At 37.2% G+C, this 15,104-nt stretch overlaps 1 protein-coding gene across 19 annotated transcripts in view; it reads right to left on the minus strand.

Annotated features, from left to right (window-relative positions):
* PEAK1 (pseudopodium enriched atypical kinase 1) overlaps positions 1–15,104 on the minus strand; it is a 306,616-nt gene that overhangs the window by 241,377 nt on the left and 50,135 nt on the right. For 18 of the 19 annotated variants that reach the window (XR_012415230.1, XM_015453143.4, XM_065548242.2 and 15 more), the window contains one exon: positions 2,906–2,968. The exons of the other annotated variant lie outside the window; for it this stretch is intronic. The gene's annotated coding sequence lies outside the window, so the exon portion shown is untranslated. The remainder of the gene's footprint in view (positions 1–2,905; positions 2,969–15,104) is intronic. 19 annotated transcript variants of the gene reach the window in all.

Genomic DNA, 15,104 nt, shown 5'->3' on the forward strand with positions numbered 1-15,104 from the left:
AAGTGATCTCATTGTTCAGTTCCCACCTATGAGTGAGAACATGCGGTGTTTGGTTTTCTGTTCTTGTGACAGATTGCTAAGAATGATGGTTTCCAGCTGCATCCATGTCCCTACAAAGGACACAAACTCATCCTTTTTGATGGCTGCATAGTATTCCATGGTGTATATGTGCCACATTTTCTTAATCCAATCTGTCACTGATGGACATTTGGGTTGATTCCAAGTCTTTGCTATTGTGAATAGTGCCGCAATAAACATACGAGTGCATGTGTCTTTATAGCAGCATAATTTATAATCCTTTGGGTATATACCCAGTAATGAGATGGCTGGGTCATATGGTACATCTAGTTCTAGATCCTTGAGGAATCGCCATACTGTTTTCCATAATGGTTGAACTAGTTTACAATCCCACCAACAGTGTAAAAGTGTTCCTATTTCTCCACATCCTCTCCAGCACCTGTTGTTTCCTGACTTTTTAATGATCGCCATTCTAACTGGTGTGAGATGGTATCTCATTGTGGTTTTGATTTGCATTTCTCTGATGGCCAGTGATGATGAGCATTTTTTCATGTGTCTGTTGGCTGTATGAATGTCTTCTTTTGAGAAATGTCTGTTCATATCCTTTGCCCACTTTTTGATGGGGTTGTTTGTTTTTTTCTTGTAAATTTGTTTGAGTTCTTTGTAGGTTCTGGATATTAGCCCTTTGTCAGATGAGTAGATTGCAAAAATTTTCTCCCATTCTTATACTCATATTTTTAATAGCCTGATTGATTCTGTTGTTTGGATGTACGGCACCATTATGAAACCTGCAGAGTTTGGATTTTCAGCCTCCACAATCACATGAGTCAATTATTTATATTTCTTAAAATAATGATACTAATTCCTGATCATATACAAGGTGACCACTGTTACCCGGTGTGCCTGAAACAGGCTTGGTTTATGTTTCTTGTCTTGGTATAATTATTAATAGAGCCTCCTGGCTGGGCACGGTGGCTCACGCCTGTAATCCCAGCACTTTGGGAGGCCAAGGCGGGTGGATCACGAGGTCAGGAGATCGAGACCATCCTGGCTAACACGGTGAAACACCATCTCTACTAAAAATACAAAAAATTAGCTGGGCATGGTGGTGGGCGCCTGTAGTCCCAGCTACTCAGGAGGTTGAGGCAGGAGAATGGCCAGAACCCGGGAGGCAGAGCTTGTAGTGAGCCAAGATCGTGCCAATGCACTCCAGCCTGGGCGACAGAGTGAGACTCCGTGTCAAAAAAAAAAAAAAAAAAAAAAAAAAGAGATAGAGCCTCCTTTTACTCCCAAAAGTATTCCCTTTTGAATGATATGTTATATGGTCACCCAATTTATGTAATTACTTTTATTTTTCCTTAATATAAACAGTACAGCAATAAATATACTTGCAGTTAAGTCTTTACATAGAATTTTTATATGACTGGATCAAAGTTTGTGTACATTTTAATTTTTTTATATATTGCCTTCCAGAGAAATTGTTTACACTCCCACCAGTAATTATAAAGAGAGCCATTTTTCCAAAACCTGAAAAAACTGGATAGTACTATTCATTATTAAGAATCCTTTCTAGTTTTGTAAGTGAAATTGTGTCTTACTGCCTTAATATGTGTTTAGTTCATTACTGTTTTAAATGAATATTTGTACAGATCAACGTTCTTTCATTACAAACAACAGAAAATGATTCTGGGTGGGTTAAATCAAGGGAAATGCAGGGAAAGGACATTAAAAAAAAATACAAAAATTAGCCAGGCATGGTGGCACACACCTGTAATCTCAGCTACCAGGGAGGCTGAGGTAGGAGAACCGCTTAAACCTGGGAGGCAGAGGTTGCGGTGAGCCAAGATGGTGCCACTGCACTCCACCCCGGGTGAAAGAGACTCCATCTCAAAGAAAAAAATGAGTGATGAAAATATTCCAAAATTAGACTGTGGTGATGGTTATACATCTCTGTAAATACAATAAAAACTACTGAATTTTACATTTTAAATGGGTGGAATTTATGGCATGGGAATTATTTCTCAGTAAAGATATAATATGAATACACGATGCTAGTGTTCATATCATATCTAGACCACTACTGCTCTGTAAAGGAGTTTGTAAAATAATCCTTAAGGAATGTAGATACTGAAGGACTCCGAGTAGTAGACTGACAGGCTGACATTCTTTTAAAGAAAAAAATAATCTGTTGACAATGATTAAAATGGCTTACAGAACAGTCAGACTGAAGGTGGAAAGACCAGATGAGAGACTTACAAGGGTGCATTTGGAAAAACTTTAACAAGAAGAGGACTTGAGCCAAGACAGGTAAGAAACTGGCAAAGGCTATGATCCTACCTTTAGAGTGCAATGCTATCTATAGAAGCTTTCTATAAATGGGAGGCTTTCCTATAGAAGCCAACTATTAACATACTAATGTGTATATATCCTTATTACAGAGGCTCCCAAACAGGGAACTACAGAAAGTCATTAAGTCCAAGAGAGCAGAGTGGTAGAAAGTTCTTAATAACTGGCCCATTAAAATAGTTAGCAGTCGTTTTAATCTATGATTTAACTAATGGAAGATTTGTCTTCAAGAATATGAGATCATAATGCCAATACATTCTCAAGTGTATCAGAGAATAGCAGTATGAATTTCATCTTTGAGTATTAAAGATAAAGAAAAAATTCACTCAAAAGTATTTTGTCACTAGAACAAGTTTCATTTATTTCAAATGTCTTATAAACATGCTTAAAAGTAAGCATACTATATATGTAGTTTTATAAGTTTCCTATTAAAACACTCAGAGGAAAAGATACTTGGTATTGCCTTAAATTTTTTCAGAAACAATTCTTTCTCATTATAAAATATATATTAAAAGGCAAATGCATTCATAAATTATCTCACCTTTGGTTTTTAGACAAACCACAAAGAAATGTCTACAGCATAAGTTCCAGTTTGGGCAGATACCTGAATTGTAAAAAACAAACAGAAAAAGACATGGTTAATATGGTTGAATCTGAGTAGGAAATTTAATTATTTCAACAGAACCCTTACTTGACCCATTTACCTCCTAAATTTTTATGTTCAAGCTGTTCTTTAGGTATCTGTAGAATGTCAAGAATTAAGAAATTCTCCTGGACTTTCTATTGTCTTTGATTAATGTTGATATTTCTTGAAATTAAAAGTATATCAAAACAGGCCGGCCATGGTGGCTCATGCCTGTAATCCCAGCACTTTGGGAGGCCAAGGTGGGCAGATCACCTGAGGTCAGGTGTTTGAGAGCAGCCTGGTCAATGTGGCAAAACCCTGTCTCTACTAAAAGTACAAAAAAATTAGCTGGGTATGGCAGCGTGTGCCTATAGTCCCAGCTACTCGGGAGGCTGAGGCAGGAGAATCGCTTGAACCCGGGAGGCAGAGGTTGCTTGAACCCGGAAGGCAGAAGTTGCAGTGAGCCAAGATCGCGCCACTGCACTGCAGCATGGGCAATACAGCAAGACTCTCTCAAAAAAAAAAAAAAAAAAAAGGATATCAAAACAGGTACCACATTAACAGGAGAAAACAATCGATTTCCCTCATCAACTCAATTCTTCAAAAGAAAGTATTTTCTAAAGTTTACACTCCCTATAATAATATATCATGATTGCTCATCCTCATAGAAAATACAGAATTTAAAAATCTGGAAATGTAAAAGTAAATCAATAGCACATGTTTATAAAACATAAGCAAATACATAAATTAAATAAAACCAATGTCTAATAAGTATGAAAAATGGAAAAATGTTCTCTACATTAGCAAAGAAAATAAAATTAAAATGAGATACCATCTTTGATCAATGAAATTACAATTATTTTAAAAATAAGATTATAGTCATTGGTGCCCTTCCAGTTCTTCTCCTTACCAGACTCATGGTAAGATTGTACCTCATTGCCCTCTTTCAATTTAGGTGTAGGCACATGACTTGCTTTAGCCACCGAAATGTACATGGATGTGATGTTACACATTTCTAGGTGTAAGTTTTAAGACCAACTACACAACTTACAGACCTCTCAGCTACTCCAGTCATTATGGAGTTCACGAAATGGCTCTGAAGAGAAAAAAATAAACCCTGCTGATATGTATTAGACATGTACCATGAGCAAGAAATAAATTTTGTTGTATTATGTAACTTAGATTTTTGGGACTGTTACTACAGCACAATGTAGGCTATACTGACAGCTACAAGTGATAACGTAATAATATATATAAAATAATAATGTAATATAACAGGCATTTTTGTACACTGTTCATAGGAATTTAAATTGGTAAATTTGTTTTTGTTTTTTGGGTTTTTTGAGACAGGATCTCACTCTGTCACCTAGGCTGGAGTACAGTGGCGTGATCACAGCTCGCTGCAGCCTAGACCTCCCAGGCTCAAGTGATACTTCCACCTCAGCATCCTGAGTAGCTGGGACTACACAGGTGCCCATCACTAAGACCTGCTAACTTTTGTATTTTTTGTAGAGATGGGGTTTTGCCATGTTGTCCACCCAGACTGGTCTTGAACTACTGGGCTCAAGCAATCCACATGCCTCAGCCTCCCAAAGTGCTGGGATTACAGGCATGATCCACACGCCCAGCAATTGGTAAAATCTTTCTGGAAAACAATTTTGCAACGTGCATCAAGAGCCTTAAAAAGTTCAAATCCTGGCCAGGCGCGGTGGCTCATGCCTGTAATCCCAGCACTTCAGGAGGCCAGGGTGGGTGGATCATGAAGTCAGGAGCCTGGCCAAGATGGTGAAACCCCGTCTACTAAAAATACAAAAATTAGCCAGGCATGGTGGCAGGTGCCTGTAGTCCCAGCTACATGCGAGTCTGAGGCAGAATTGCTTGAACCTGGAAGGTGAAGGTTGCAGTGAGCCAAGATCGCACCACTGCACTCCAGATTGGGTGACAGGGCGAGACTCCGACTCAAAAAAAATAAAAAAAAGAAGAAGTTCAAATCCTTGATCTAGTAACTTCTAGTAATCTGTCCTAAATAATCAAAAATTCAAACATTTATATCATAGCTCATTTATGACTGTAAAGAGCTAGAAAGGCTGGGCACGGTGGCTCACACCTGTAATCCCAACACTTTGGGAGGCTAAGACGGACGGATCATGAGGTCAGGAGATGCAGACCATCCTGGCCAACATGGTGAAACCCCGTCTCTACTGAAATACAAAAAATTAGCCAGGTGTGGTGGTGTGCACCTGTAATCCCATTTACTCAAGAGGCTGAGGCAGGGGAATCGCTTGAACACTGGAGGCAGAGATTGCAGTGGGCTGAGATCACGCCACTGCACTCCAGCCTGGTGACCAGGCGAGACTCCATCTCAAAAAAGAGCTAGAAGCAAACTAAACATACAAATGATTTGCTAAATAAGTTAGAATATTAAGCAATCATTAAAACTGCTTATCAAAGATGCTTAGACTAACAGAGGAAACTGTAAAGGGCATACATAGGAACTCTCTGTACTGTCTACTCAATGTTTTCATGTATACGATTCTAGAACAGTTAAAACTGATCTCCACTGACAGAAAGCAGGTAAGTTATTGCAGGAGCCAAAGGTTGTATGAAAGAATTGACTGCAAAGGGGCTTAAGAGAAGCTTTTAAGAGTGATTAAAATGTTCCATATCTTGATTATGGCAGTTGTCAACAGGATATACACGTTAGTCAAAACCCCTCAAACTGTACTGTGCATAAATCATTTTACTAAAGTGGATTTTAAAAGTAAAATAAAAATGCTTAATGATAGGAAAATGCTCATCTATTGGGTAATTTCAAATGTGTAATACATAAATTTGCATAGAAAAGACTAGAAATACATACAATGTTAATAGTGCTTTGCTTTGCATAAATATTACACGGGTAATTTTAATTTTTCCTTAAGTTACATACTTTCAAAATGCTCTAAGTAGGTATTTTTATGTTTATTCGGTGGTATTTTGTTGAGAACCAGAGCTTAAGTCTAGAATAAGCTTGAGGTTTTAATAATTCATTCATTGAGTATTTATTACATGCCTCCATGTACAAACTGCATTCTAAGTGGTAGAGGGATACCTCCAAGCTTGGGTATGTTTCTCCAAGGTTCAGCTAGATGGGCCTTTTAAGAGATCACCATTGCCAGTGAATGTGGAAGCATCAACTATCATCTGTAAACCACATCTGTTTATAATCTTTACACTGGCAAATGAGAGGTAAGTTGTGACTATAAAAACTGTTTGGATTCATGATTATCTGTTTACCTAATCTTCCTGAAAATAAGGTTAAATTTTCTACAGTGCTTAATATGTAATATATAACATATATTTAGAATGTATTACAATGTGTGAATGTGTTTATAAGAATCTGTATTGATAACTACTCATTTTAAAATGTTACGAGTTTTGAGCATTTATTTACTTAAAAAATTAAAAGTTTTGGGCTGGGCATGGTGGCTTATGCCTGTAATCCCAGCACTTTATGAGGCCAAGGCGGGCGGATCACCTGAGGTCAGGAGTTCCAGACCAGCCTGGCCAACATGGTGAAATCCCGTCTCTATAAAAATACAAAAAAATTAGCTGGGCATGATGGCAGGTGCCTGTAATTCCAGCTACTCGGGAGGCTGAGGCAGGGGAATCACTTGAACCTGCGAAGCGGAGGTTGTGGTGAGCTGAGATCACGCCACTGTACTCCAGCCTGGGTGACAGAGCAAGATACCATCTCAAAAAAAAACAAAAAAAAAAGTTAAAATTTTACCACTATAAAAACTGCTTGAGTGTTTAAAACTCTAAGAAATTATAGAAAAATATAAATGAAACATAGAAAGCAATAAGTATGACAACGGAGACAGAGCATTAAGCAAAGAGCAAGAAGTGTTTGATTAATCAAATAGAAATACCGGATACGTATCATTAACAAATTGTAATCAACAAAAAAAGTGAGAAAATATTTGTTTTGATATTTGTTTTGTGTTCAGCAGTGAGTGTAGCAATTCAAGATACTGGGGACAAGGGATTATGACTATATGCAGGGGACTATATGCACTAATGTTTCATGACAGAAAAATCTGAGATAACTACTCCATTATAGGGAATGTACATGAGCAAAACAGAAAGAACACATATAGAAGAATCTAATCCAGACAAGATTTTAAACCAGTGATCACTGAAATTAAATCACTATGTTTAATTATAACTATAAAATATGTTGCTTTCTCATGCATGTGCACGTTGTATTCAAAAAGTATAAAACTTCATACTTTACAATAAAATACAAATGCATTATTTATACTAATAACCATTAAGAAGTACTAAAATAACGTGTGCTAATCAGGTTACAGCTAGTAAAGATGAGTAAAATAGTCTCAGACATTAAGGATACAACACAGAAAATATTTGTATGTGAATCAGGGTACAGATAGTAAAGACAAATAGTCTCAGACACCAGGGAGTTTTCACAGCACTTAGAAAGATAGCACAAACCCGAAACACAAAATTACCAACACTGCAGGAATGCAAATGGAGAGTTCTTGGTAAGTATTAGCTTCTCGACCCTTAGAAAATACAACCTATGAGTCGTCACTGAAAATACAGACAGATGGAAAAACACTATCACCAAGTTGGTCTTGGTTTTCTATATTCTAGAAATCATATGTGCAGTAACAAGTACCCTAATCAACTAAATCAGTGGTCAAACTATAGCCTAAGAGCCAAATCCAGCCTAGGGCCTGTTTTTGTCTGATTTATGAGCTAAGAATGGTTTTTACATATTTAAAGGGCCATAAACAAACAAGAATATGCAACAGAGGTAGTATATGGCCACAAAGTTTAAAAGTTTAAAGGGGATCTTTAGAGAGGTCTACTGACTTCTGAACTAAATAATTCATAAATGGATGAAACAGGTCTTAGTGGTGGCTCTGATCCAAAGATTTGAACTGTGCCATGGCATCACAGTGTATCAGAACTAGAAGGAGGCACGAAGACCATCTTTCCTTCCCATGATATTGCAAAGGCGCTGACTATGGCTCATAGGTTTCTGTTTTCCGGATCTACTGTATCCTGGGTTGAAAGCACTTTACATCTCACCACAATATTGGTTCCCTTTTCCTTTAGTGAAGTAATCTGGGAATTACAAAAGAGGTACAATAGAGTAAGTACACTCTCCTCCAACTCTCTAGTAAGCCTTTCCTACACACAACTAATCAACTAAAAGTGAAGTGCTGATGACCTTCATATTTTACTAACTCAGCATCAAAGATCATTTCCTATTTTCCCCACTTCATCTTCCTCTACCCTACTTACATATTCCCTAAACCCAGCCAATCAATCTACTAGCATTTCTGAAAAAGCATTTGTTTTGTCTTATGGACCTTGGTCTATGTGGTTTCTCTCCTATGGACATGACTTCCTTTCTCCACCTATCCAAATTCCTTCCATCCTTCATGGCCCAATTTGACATCCATGATACCTTCAGGAAGCTTATAATCCAATAGGAAACATAGCTCAGGTACGCACAAAAAAGTTTAAAGAATCTTGAAAGTTGTAATAGATAAAATGTTGTACAATTCCAAGGAGCAAAATGTCACCTCAGGGGAAAATGTTTAGGTACCACCTTGGGAAAGTCTTTGAGTAAGATATGAAAATGAGCAGAGAGAAGAAAAAGAGATGTTCCAGGCAGTGAAATGAGCAAAGGTACAAAAGGGATAACTTGTTATAGTAGTGACTCTCATCTTTTTGTTCCCCTAGATTTGCCTCCAACCAAGTGATAACACAGAGAATGCCCTCAATTTCTAAAGTCCCATGCCCACCCCTAATTTTGAATGTTACCAAAAACCACAGATTTAATATGCTAATCAGGTAACCAAAATTCAATGTAGACAGTCTACTTCTGCATATGTCTTCAGATAAATTTTGTGAACATAAAAATCCAACACATCAGGCCAGGCATGGTGACTCATGCCTGTAATCTCAGCACTTTGGGAGGCTGAGGCGGGCGGTTAACAAGGTCAGGAGATGGAGACCATCCTGGCCAACATGGTGAAACCCCATCTCTGCTAAAATACAAAAAATTAGTCAGGCGTGGTGGCCCACGCCTGTAGTCCCAGCTACTTAGGAGGCTGAGGTAGGGGAATTGCTTGAACCCGGGAGGTGGAGGTTGCAGTGAACTGAGATCGCGCCACTGCACTCCAGCCTGGCAACAGTGCAAGACTCTGTCTCAAAAAAAAAAGAAAAAAAGGAAAAAAAATCCAACACATTTACAAAATCAAACATAAATTCTGTGACTTTAAGGCTGAATTATGTTATTTTCATATCATTAATCAAACTAAAAGGGCTGAAAGTAAAAACTTCATTATTTTGGTTTCCTTTTTACTAAGTAATTTTATTCTATGAATAGCAACCTTTCACATTCTGGTTCACTCCAAACCTAGGGCCTAGTAGATGCTACCTAAATACCTGTTGAATTAATAATATTGAAACATAATATATATTTCACTGAAAATATTCCTTCAATTATGCAATATAACAGAAAGTAGAGAGAAGATAAGGAACATTAATTGAAAGTGTTGTAAAAGTGAAGCCATCAAAAAACTTAAAACAATTATTTCAAAACCATCTTTGAAGCAAATAATCTATTCACATGTAACTCAGACCTTTATTGTAGCCTTTGTTGTAACACTACACACATACCACCACCACCACCACCATCATCATGACATTTTTTTCTAAATACAGCTTGATGGAGGAAATCATATAATTTGATTAACAGAAGCCCGGCACAGTGGCTCATGCCTGCAATCCTAGCACTTTGGGAGGCCAAGGCAGGCAGATCACTTGAGGTCCAGAGTTCAAGATCAGCCTGGCCAACATGGTGAAATGCCGTCTCTACTAAAAATACAAAAGTTGGCCAGCCACAGAGGCACAAACCTGTAATCCCAGCCACTCGGGAGGCTGAGACAGGAGAATCGCTTGCAGGAGGTGGAGGTTGCAGTGACCTGAGATCGTGCCACTGCACTCCAGCTCGGGAGACAGAGTGAGACTCTGTTCCAAAAAAATAAATAAAAATAAAAACAAAACAGAAAACTGCCACTTATTCATCTTTGTATTTCACATAATTCCTAGCACATAATGGGTGCTTTAAAATCACTCATTGAGTTGAACAGTCATAGAGAAAATGTTTTCTCTGCTCTCCATGACTTCACTATATTTCAAAGGTATAAGGCATCAACTCTGGCAATAAAAGCAGAACTTACGCTACTATGAAAGCCTGACCTATTTCAAGAGTTCTCTGATACGAGAAGAGATATCCAATAGATGTGCTCCCTAATTATACAAGTATAAGAAGATGGATTGCTCCACTGTTGTCGATTTGCTGTATTTAGTATGCTCTGAATTGAATTATTCATGCATGTACAAATATAACCTTAACGGGGTCCACATACTTGCTCCTAACAATCTGGATACAAAAGTTGCCATTCAGATAAAAGATGACAGGCAACAAGAATCTGACAGGCCAGCAATTTACTGCGTTTTCTGCACATTTGAATTTGTAGGCCTCCATAGCCATTAAGCAAAATTAGTTTCATGATGTCAGCCAAAAAGCTTCATGGGCAACGGTTTTATCTCATTTAAAAGACTACCATCCTCAATCTGTTTGAATCTGTGTTTGCTCATTAGAAGCCTCTCAATGAATCAGAAGCGAGGGTTTAATCGCACTCTTGCTCTATGAATGTTTAGTATAGCCCTGAACTATAACAAATTCCTATTCTCCTTTCCCTGTACCTAAAATAGTTTAGATATAGTTGAAGAACCTAAGTATCAGACAGGCTAGCAGTTCTCGACCGATATGGTTTGGATCTGTGTTCCCGCCCACATCTCATGTCAGATTGTAATCCCCAGTGTTGGAGGTGGGGCCTGGTGGGAGGTGACTGGATCATGGGGGCAGTTTCTAATGGTTTAGCACCATCCCCCTAGTACTGTTCTCATGATAGAGTTATCATAAGATCTGGTTGTTTAAAAGTGTGTAGCACCTTCCTCCTCTCTCTCTCTCTATGCCTGCTTCCTTTGGCCTTCCGCCATGATTGTAAGTTTCCTGAGGCCTCCCCAGAACCCTAGCAGATGGCCAGCATTATGCTTCCTATACAACCTGGGGAACCATGAGCCAATTAAACCTCTTTTCTTTATAAATTACCCAGTCCAGGTATTTCTTTATAGCAGTGCAAGAATGAACTAATACATCTATCAAAAATGGAGCAATTTCAAAACTATAAATATGATCTTAAAATTTATTTATCCAATTTATAAAGCAAGTGTCAGAGAAAAATTTCATCTTTTCCTGCTCCTAACTGTTGATCTCTGAATCCACTATGCTCTCTTATGCCCCTAAGCCTTTGAAATTGCTATTTTCCCCTTTGCTTGTTTAGAATCTCCTCCTTAAACCTGCCTGGCAAGTTTCTACTCATTACGGAAGTCTTCCCTGGTTTTCCAAAAAAAGATGCTGCAATCTTCCCCTATGCATGTTTTATATACTTACATAAGTACCTCTCAAACTATAACTGTCTCTTACAGTTAGAGAACAGTAAGCTCTCTAAGGACAATGACTGAACACCTCTTGGCAGAGCTAATATTGAGCTGGTACACACCAACAGAGCCTGAAGGGTTGTACTTCAGTACTGAAATACTTCTGTAACATAGTCTGGTAAAGTCACTGCCTCAAACTCCACCAGTCCTAAGGTGCCTACTGATGGTCCAGTCTCCCTACCATCACTACAACCCAGTGGGTAAAACAAGAAAGCCTGACACAGCATAAAGGATGAAGGGGTTCTTCAAGACCCTGATTCAGCGCTACAGCCATCTTAACTGGTTGGTGCCTATTTTGTACTTACTCATAAACACTTTAAATACCACTCCTGCCTCTTCATAGCCAAAGCACAGGACACTGCCTAGCTTATCAGACTTTTAATTCTTTAGCAAAATAATAAATGAAGACATACCAGGTCTATCAATGGCCCAGGGTCAATGGGCATGCTGTCAAAACTATGCAGACAGTGATCAGTGATCAGACTGGCAAGAAAAATCCAGATACTAAAGTACTAGAGAGGAAAAATGGTCAAGTCTGTCTATTCTCTGTTTGCCTTCAGCATCTGATAAAATAAATACTTATCTTGATAATGTGCAAAAAAAAATCTTCAATGTGATACTTTATAGAGAATATAATTCAAGTATTTTAATGTTTTTAAAGTTTAAAAGCAAGGTTTCTATAAAATAAGTCTCCATAACATATCACAAACACTGATCACTAAACTCTAATCAGTGTCTTGGATAGGAACACAAGTATCACTAAAGGAAGAGCACAGTGATTAATTCAAATAGAGAGGAAAAGGCAAGAATGAGAAGAGTCAGTTAATTATAAATGGCATGTCTAATTACAAATTTTGCTAGGGGCTTCAGATACTTCTAATTAGTTTGACTTGGTATATTAATTATAAATAGAATACCATGAGAGAATTTTCTAATCACAGACATGTACCTAGAATATAAAATCAGAGTTTAAGTTATCTTTGTAATTTAATAATTAAATGTTCAATAATGTATAATTATTTTGAAAGTCATCAACAAAATATATATCACATTAAAATCGAGTTACTCAGAATATTGCTAAGGTGGTGACAGTCTTTAAAACATCCATAAGGTAGCAAGCGTGTAGCTGAAGGATGAATATATAGCTTCAGTAATAAGAATTTTGAACTTATAAATGGTGATATAACAATCTTTTTAGGCTACTTCCTTTCTGGTAGAAAAATTGTCTTTCATTCATGCTGTAGGGAGTTTCAGAGAGCTATATGATTAAAATGTTAAAAATAAAGATGGAAGAGATAAATAGTAGCAAGAGAAGCTTACCTAATTTCAACACTATCTCATTAAGATCAATCTTTAGTTTAAAACAAAAACAAAACCCTGCTGTGCTATATACTATATTAATGAAAAATTCCACAAGGTAACAAAATCTCAAACAGGAAGCATAATGTGTTTACTAAGGACAAAATAAGAAAAATCATTCTGATTTTTTGGTATCTATATTAAAGTAAAAACTTAGAAGAGAAACATTAAAGACCATGATGTATTTCAACTTTAAGAAAAGCTTTTAAAGTCTCACTAATCTTAAATTAAAACACTCATGTAAATTATCTTGGTTATTAGCACTAACATGAATTTAAGCAGAAAATATATACAAAGAAAATGTAAGTAATAGTTAACAGTCTCTACCATTTATTGAACACCTATATACTATCCCAGGCAGAATGCAAGGTGCTTTAACTAAATTGTTAATTTTCACAACCATGTAACTTGGCAGATACTATCATCCCTACCTTACTGATGATGAATTGATATTAAAAATAATCTCGCCACAGTCAGTTAGTAAGTGGCAAAGATTCAAACCCACAGTTGACTACCCAACAGCCTCTGCGCTGGCCACTACACCCCACTAACTGACCAGATGGCCTCAAAATGTAGTTAAAGTAAGCCAATGTAGCACTGAAGTTCCACAGTGTATTAGTTGTTCTAGACGGATGAAGTTAAGGCTTCAATCTACTATTCCAATGAATATTCCTACTATTCCTATCTGAATATCTAAAGAAAACAATATAATTTAGTAATTACACTTCTGACCTTGATTTGGGAAATCAAGGATGTGGCCAGTTGGCTTAAGGGCTATCACAAAATTCTATTTTCATTAAACTCACTTTGATCCAAATGATCAAAAATTATTAAGCACTTAGATACACAAGTAAAAGGATTCAATCAAGACCGATATAAGTTAAAAACAAATGTAATAATAAAAATAAATGAGTTTGATTAATAGAATGTATTGGGGAAAAAAACCTTTCTCCAACTTTTGTGAACACATATAACAAAAAAGAAAATACACAGTTCACTTAAAAAAACCAGGCAACTTGAAACTCTTCTGAATAAATGAGCATGAATTAAAAAATTACCACATACCTAACAAAGGCACACAACAAACATTTAACAAACAAGTTAATGACTTGGCTAAATGAAGATTAAAAAGTGAATATGGGGAAAGCAAGGAAAATTAAGGGAAGAGTTGACCTTTCTCCAAGTTCCTTCTCACATAAATACCACCTGCTCTATATTTCCCAGAAAGCTGGTTAGGGGAGGGGGGAAGTACCTGCTCTTGAGGTTCTTTACTAAAAACAGTCCTTCAGAATATACCTACTCTGGCAGAACTCTCCTCCTCATATTGAGGCTAAGGAAATATCACCTCTCTCCTAAGAGAAGGTCTAACATCCAAAGTAATATACTTCCTTCTCCTGAACAGCCTCTTTCTGGAAACATTTTCAATCCCTCTACATTCCATAGCATATTTTGAAGATATAACTTTCTGGTTTTCTAAATTGAATATTATTTATTATTTAATCAGCATAATGAAAAATGTAAAGAGTGGTTTATGATATACAGAAACTCTGACACAATAAGGATATCTTATAGTGCAAATATAATTCTCATTTTAAAAACACAGGCACACTTCACAAAGATTGTTCCATGTGAAAATAATTTTTAAGGCTTTTTTATGTAAGCTATTTTCTACTTTTTTATTTGAAAGAAACCATGGCTTTAACAAAAGCTGTATTACAGTTACACATCTCTTACCAATGGGGATACATTCTGAGAAATTCATCATTAGGTGATCATTGTGCAAACATCGTATATCTGATATATCATATATCATATATATCATATATCAGATGTATATCAGATATATGATATAGCCTACGGCTCCTAGGCTACAAACCTGTACAGTACGTTACTGTGTTGAATACTGTAGGCAATAACAATGGTATTGGTGTATCTAAACACAGATAAGGGGCTGGGGGCAGTGGCTCATGCCTGTAATCCCAACACTTTGGGAGACCAAGGTGAGAGGATCACTTGAGTCCCGTTTGAGATCAACCTAGGCAACGTAAGGAGACCCCATCTCCACAAAATGTTTTAAAAATTAGCTGGGCATGGTAGCACATGCCTGTGACCCCAGCTACTCAGGAGGCTGAGGTGGGAGGATTGGTTAAGCCAGAAAGGTGGAGTC

This window comes from Macaca fascicularis, chromosome 7 (assembly GCF_037993035.2).
Source record: "Macaca fascicularis isolate 582-1 chromosome 7, T2T-MFA8v1.1".
Classification (NCBI taxonomy): Eukaryota; Metazoa; Chordata; class Mammalia; order Primates; family Cercopithecidae; genus Macaca; species Macaca fascicularis.